The sequence below is a fragment of the Fukomys damarensis genome, unplaced genomic scaffold, assembly GCF_012274545.1.
Source record: "Fukomys damarensis isolate Sample0158 unplaced genomic scaffold, DMR_v1.0_HiC HiC_scaffold_33, whole genome shotgun sequence".
In the NCBI taxonomy this organism is placed as follows: Eukaryota; Metazoa; Chordata; class Mammalia; order Rodentia; family Bathyergidae; genus Fukomys; species Fukomys damarensis.
This window is the reverse complement of record NW_022900945.1, coordinates 46055926-46063234: the sequence shown is the minus strand read 5'-3', so window position 1 is coordinate 46063234 and position 7309 is coordinate 46055926.

The following is a 7309-nucleotide window of genomic DNA, read 5'->3' as shown; positions in this document are numbered from 1 at the left end:
TTTGTTGTCTCCCAGAAGCAGCCAGCTTCCAAGATGGCCCCACCTCCTGGAACTCATACCCTCAGGTAGTCCCTTCTTACATTGCACTAGGTTTGACCTGTGTGACCAAGAGAATGTGGCAGGCCCAATGGGTGTCACTTCTCAGATTAAATTAAAGACAGCTTGCACTGCTTTCTCTGTTTGTGGGTCACTCTCTCTGGTGGAGAAGTCCTCTCTGAGCAGACCTACGGAGAGATCACAAGGTGAGAAGCTGAAATTCCATGCCAGTACCCTTTGATGGCAGCACCCCTGCAATCCCTAAGCACATGTTCAGACCACAATTCTGGTGGACCAAAATCTCAGGAGATACCCTGATCCAGAATCACCCAGCTGAGCTACTTTCAGAGCAAAAATGGTGTAGTAACAAATATTTGTTTTAAGATCTGAGTTTGGGAATAATTTATTTTTCGCAGTTCTGGAGGATGAGAAGTCCAAGATCAAGACATGAGCAGATTTGATGTCCAGTTAAGGCCCTTTGCCTGGTTCCTAGATGGCAGTGTTTTTGCTGTACTCTCACATGGCAGCGAGAGGAAGAACACTCTTCCAGTATTTTTGTAAGACAATAATCCCACGGTGAGGGCTCAACACTCACTTGGATTGGATATGGTTTATGCCCACCAAAAATTCATTGAAATTTGCTTGCCAATATAACTCTTTTTTTCTTTTTTTGGTGCCGGGGATTGAACTCAGGTCCTCGTGCTTGAGAGGCAGGCATTGGAACCACTGAGCTAAATCCCTGGCTTTTGCTTGCCAATATAGTGGCACTGGGAGGTGGAGTTTATGAGAGATGAATGTATTTTGCAGGAGACTGGATTAGTTTTGATGGAAATGGCTCAGTTCTCATGAAAGTAAGATGCTATATCTGAACTGAACAGACATTTCTCAAAGAAGTAAAAGCAGCAAGTAAATATATGAAACAATGTTCCACATCAATAGTCATGCAACAGATGCAGAAGAAAACAACACTGAGATGCCACGTCACTCCACAAAGAATGGCTGATATCAAGACATCAACCAATAACAAATGTTGGTGGGGTTGTGGGGAGAAAGGAACCCTTCTGCATTGTTGGTGGGAGTGCAGACTGGTGCAACCACTATGGAAATCAATATGGAGATACCTCAAAGAGCTGGGACTAGAGGTTCCATTTGACCCAGCCATCCCTCTGCTGGGTATCTTTCCAAAAGAATTAAAAGAATCATACCAGAGTGATTGATATATGCATGCTCATGTTTATAGCGGCACAGTTTGTAATAGCTAAAACTTGGAAACAGCCCATTTGCCCATCAGTTGGAAATTGGATAAAGAAGATGTGATTTTTCTATAAAATGGAATATTACTCAGCCATAAAGAATGAGAAATTAGATGCATTCATAGGAAAATGGATACATATTGAGGATATAATCCTAAGTGAAATAAGTAAGTCACACATGTGTAAATACCGAATCATTTCTCTGGTGTGAATAAACTGTAATAATAAATAAAATCCTGATGAGATAACTGACATTGTGAAATGGGAAACAACGGGCTAAAGGTGTAGGGAAAGTGGGAAGGGTAGGGGAAGGGTAATGAGGGAAAAAATACAAGAAAAAGAAAAAATGGAAATAAAGTGTTTGTAAATGGGGAGGGCAGGAGGGGGTGAAGGGAGGACAGGGACAAGGGAAAAAAATGAGAACCAAGATGACCGGTCATGTAAAGGTACAAGATCCCAACAATGAATGTAACTGTACTGTATCCCTAAAATGTACCAATAAACTCAATAAAAGAAAAGAAGGTAAGATGCTATAAGGAGATCTGCTCTTTTCCCCCCTCCATCTCTTACTCATGCACTTAGCTTCTCCTTCATTTTTCTACCATGAATGGAGCAGTGTGTGGCCTATACTAGAAGGTAAGCAGTTGCTGGCACCATGCTCTTGGACTTGAAGTACTGTAAGCCAAATTAGTCTCTGTCCTTTATAAATTGCCTAGTCTCAGCTATTCTGCTATAGCAGCAGAATCACCCAGACAACCCTCACAATTTCATCTAATCCAAATTAACTCCCAAAGACCTCGCCTCATAGTACAGATGGTAAGGATTTCAATATAAATTTCAAGCATCATGTAGTAATAGATATCTTTAGGAAAAACTCAAAATCAGGGCAAAAACATACTTAAAGATTTGGCTTCCTTTGTCAAAGATATGATTCTGAGGATATGAGAGAAGAACCAAAAATGGCAAATTAAAAAGTTTATTACAATGAAAGATACTTTGCCACTAATCTTCCTCAAAGTACTCTTCCTTGCCCTGGGCATACTTATCCCCCATTCCTGACCCTTTCTGAAGGCATTTGGAAAGTCCTCTTTTGTGAATTTTCTTAATTATTTTGTTGTGCTGCCTTGTTCGGAATCAATTCAAATATTTACCTTTCACCATCAGTTTGACTTTAGAGGAAAGCCAGAAGTTGCGCAGTGACAGGTGCAGTGAATAAGGTACAGGAGGATATACTATACTCTTTTTTATTTGGCAGAAGTTACCATAAATGTTTTGAATTGATTCAAAATATCAAGATAGCCATGACAATGCAACTAAAGACACAAAAGATGACTCCCAGAACTACATCAGGAAGTGGTAAGAAGAAAGAAGCAAGTGTTTTGAATCAAGGGAGAGTATTTTGAAGGGAACAGATTTAAATGTGTCTTTTGCTGTAAGAATTTAAAAATAAGCAAATACAAATTTACACACTCGCATGTATTTTAAATCATATTGCATATGAGTCGAAAGCTAGAATTAATGTATTATTTATAAGAATCAGATTTAACCAAACACACACACACACACACACACACACACACACAACATGCACACACTCATTATTTATTGGATTATTTTCCTTAAGTTTAAACATAGAGCCAAAGATTTGGTATTTTAAAAAGCTGAGATATAAATTCACATAACAGAAAAATCTATCATTTTGAAATGTACAATTTAGTGGTTTTTAGTGTACTTACTATGTTGTACAATGATTACTACTAATTCTAGAACATCTTCATCCTTCCCAAAAGAAACATCATACTTGATTCTTCCTTCCTTCATTCCTTGGCAACCACTAATCTGCTTTTTGTCTCTACGGGATTTTCTTATTTTGTACATTTCATGTCAATGGAATCATAAAGTATGTGGTCCTTTGTGCCTGGCTTATTTTTTAGCCTGCATGCTATCATGATTTATCCGTGACCTAAAATGTATCAGAATTTCATATCTTTTTACTGCTGAGCCATATGTCATTGTGTGCACATTCATATCACATTTGCTTATCCATTCTTCAGTTGGTGACGTTAGCACAGTCTCTGCTTTACCTATTGCAAATGACCCTGCTGTGAATACCTATGTGCACATTTTGGTGACACATATGGTTTCTGTACTTAGATACTTAACTAGGAATGAAATTGCTGTATCACACAGCAATTCTAGTTTTAACTTTTTGAGGGATTGCCAAACTATTTTCCATAGTGACTACACCATTTTGCATCAAGATGGGTATTTAAAACCTAGCAAACAGTCTAACAACTGGACAAAATTGAAACATCAAAATATGCTGAAACCTCAACAATTTACTATATTCACATATCCGCTTTTTACTTTTCATCATTTATTATTTGGCTTGGCCAAATAACTACAAAGGCAGATCTAGTGGTTCTAGTTGAGCCTTCTAGTTGTGCTCTAACATCCGTTCTTCTTTTCTTAATACTTGATGTTAAGTTGGGCTTTGAGAAACAAAGGTTACATTCTTAGTCACCCGCAAAACCACTGCATCCTTTGACCGTCTTCACAAATGAGTGTTAATTCAAGTTTGGAATGTTACTTCTAAGAAATAACCTCAAAGGGCAGAAACAATGCCCTTACCTTTGTCTGCTCTCCTGCTGCAAAAATAATGGGTGAACTCAAGCTACCATTTTGGAATGCGTGGCAGAAGCTACACACTAAGGAAGCAGAGCAAGAAAATAGATCTCTGAAATCCTTAACATGACAGCCCTGAGTTCATCAGAGATGCACTACCTCCAGAATTCCTTTATGTGAGTGAAAAATAAATTTCTCATTTTAGACTATTGTTATTTGGAATTTCTGGTTATATCAGAATCTGGCTAATCTTGAACCAAATGTTTAAGGAGTAGGAGTAAGAGTGCCATGTTTGGAGACGAACCTAAATTTAAGATTTCTTTTCTCATTTTCCCATCCAATTTCAGGCATGCCCTTTAATTTAAATCCTTTACTCTTTCTCAAGTTTAACTATGTATCTTATCCCCCCCCCAAAAAAAAAACATTTCTTTTCTTTTGGACTTCTAAAAATGCTACATGGTTACCTATTTCCAATCTTGCTACTCTTCAGTCTGTTTCCCACATGGCGTTCAGTCTGATCTTAAACTATAGGATGGCTCCTGTCATTTAGCTCAAAATTAGTCATATATGGTGGCATACTCTAGGGGCAGAGGCAGAAGGATCACCGAGAGTTTGAGGCCAGCCAGGGCTACATAGTGAGTTGAAAGCTGGCTTGAATATAGCAAAAACTTGTTCCAAATATAGAAAAACAAACATAAGCCAACTCATCAATTGCTTTCCATTGATCTTAGAATAAAGTGTAAAGTTCTTAAAGGCCTTGCAAGATCTCACCCCTTTCTTCATTGGGCTCACCTGGCCCAGTCCACTATTCTTCTGTCCATTCTAGCCACAATGATCTTTGAATTATTTGAATCAGCCACACTGTGCCCTCCACAAGCTTTGCATATATTGGTTCCTTAACTGAGTTTTCTCTTCTATATTCTATGCCTCTTGACCTAGTTAACTCCTGCTCACACCTTGGATTCAAGAAGCTTTCCCTTACCATACTGATTTCTGTGTGTGTGTGTGTGTGTGTGTGTGTGTGTGTGTGTGTGTTTATCCACAGGATAAGCTCTGTGCTGAATTCTGATCACTGCTGTATAAAACACAGGATCCGCTGTATCCAGGTGATCAAAGAATGTTTGCTAAGTTGAGTCAATAAACAGTCCTTGTCCCATGTCCAGTTGTATGAATTTGGTGCTGAAATTTTGTTTCTTAGGCATGGAGGCAATAAATGTGTCTACCATGCAAATTTTCTGTCAGTATCAAATGAGGACATGTCAGGGACATTGTTGTCTTAGCACATTTTCTGCTGCAATAACAAAATATCCAAGTGATTTATAAGGAATAAAGATTTATTTTGCCTACAGTTCTGCAGGGTGGAAAGTTCAAGAATCAGGTAGCTTCATCTGGTGAAGGCCTTGTGCTATGACAACTCATGGGGAAAGAAAAAGGGCAAACAGGTGTGCACAGAAGAGAAAAAGAGGAGGCTGAACTCTGACAGCCAACCCATTCCCACGAGAACAGCATTAGTCCATTCATGAGGGCTTCACCCAGTGACCCAAACCCCTGCCCATTAGGCCTCATCTTTCAACACTGCCCCAGTGACAATCAAATTTCGACACAAGTTTTTGAGGAAGTGAACCACATTCAAACCATGACACAAGTACTCAATAAGTGTTATCGTCACTCACCAGAACAGTTCTCACTAACCGGGTGTAAGCAAGAAGGTTGGAAAAAGAGTAAATGGTTATGTATTCTCCTTGAATGTCAGTGTTGTAGTATATGAAATAGCGGGAAATATGGTTTATCTGACAGCTCTGTGTTGGAGATTGAATGTGAAAATATCACATTGCCTTATCTGTAAAACACGTTCAAAAAACAACAGCCAGTGCTAGTTATGTGAGAAAACCGTGGGTGTACTCCTGTGATGTGCTTTTTCTTTTCAGGGATTATGAGGCCAAGGTATCATATTAGGGTACTCTGTACTGACTCACACTTCAAACCTAAGGCTACACAGATGAGGACAAGCCACAAGAGGTTCTGGATGTGCCTGGGCTGTTATTCTTTTGTTTTGGCCCATTTATCCCCTTAGGAATGGGAATACCTCCTCTATCCCCGTCCCACCATTGTACCTTGGAAGTAGGTAGCTCGTCTGATTTCCCAGGCTCAGATCTCAAGGAGATTTCACTTCAGATGGATCATGCCTTGAATCTCAGGTGGAACTCTGGGCTTTGAACTTTTGAGTTGGTGCTAGAACAATTACAGACTTCTGTGGCTATTAGAATAGACTGACTATATTTTGCATTAAAAAGGACATGAAGAGCCGGGGCTGGAATGCTGTAGTTTGGATGTGGTTAGTTGCTTCCAAAATTCATGTTGAAATTTGGTCCTCAGGGTAACAGTGTTGAGAAGTAGTGAGATATTTAAGAGATGGATTCATAAGGGATTTGGTGTCATGAAGGGATTAATGTTTTTGTGGGAATTAATTCTCATGGGCAGAAGTTAGTTATTACAAAATATATTGTTATAAAGGAATGTTCAGCTTCCTCTGTTTTCTCTTGCTTCTATGTGACCATGTGACCCCTTCCTCCTTTTCATCATGTTATGACACAGCATGAGGCCCCAACCAGGAGTTTAAAGGATGCAGGCACCATACTCCTGGGTTTCTCAACCTCCAGAGACATGAGCTAAATAAACCTTTATTCTTTATAAATTGTTCACTCTGAGATATTCCACTGTAGCCACAGAAAACTGACAAAGATACTATTTATTCATATAATGCCTTACTCTGATACTTCATAAATTACACACACACACACACACACACACACACACATGCACTTGCTTTTCACATCTGTACTTGCCAAACCTCACACTCATGTTACATATTCCCTCTCTGAACAAACATATGCACACAATCACACACATATTAAACACAGATTTGAGTTGTCCAAGTTGTCTTTAGAGACCAGTCCCAAACCTATTTAAAAAATGTAAGGTCAGAAGGTGGTGTAGGGTTTAAATCTACCTTCTCTCAGGAAGGCCTCTCTCTCTGTCCTTCCCCATAAAATCTTTATAAAATCCTATCACTCCTCCCACAAAGAAAACTACAAAGCTAAAGGTTGGGACTGCCATATAGCCATGCTCCTGTCTACTGGTGGCTGAGACCTCTTTCAAGATCCCTAAATTAAACTCCTTGATTTTTGGTCAAACCTACGTTAGAACTTGAGTGAGCTGAGGCATTGTTGTCCTCTTGAAATACTTGAAGAGTCTTGAGAATGTGCAGGCTGGATCCATGCGAAATATTTAAGAGACATCAATTTACATGGATCACAACAACTTTCAAATTACAACAAAAGTCAAACAATCATCCAACTACCACAGTAAAAAAAAAAAAAAAAAAAAAAAAAAAA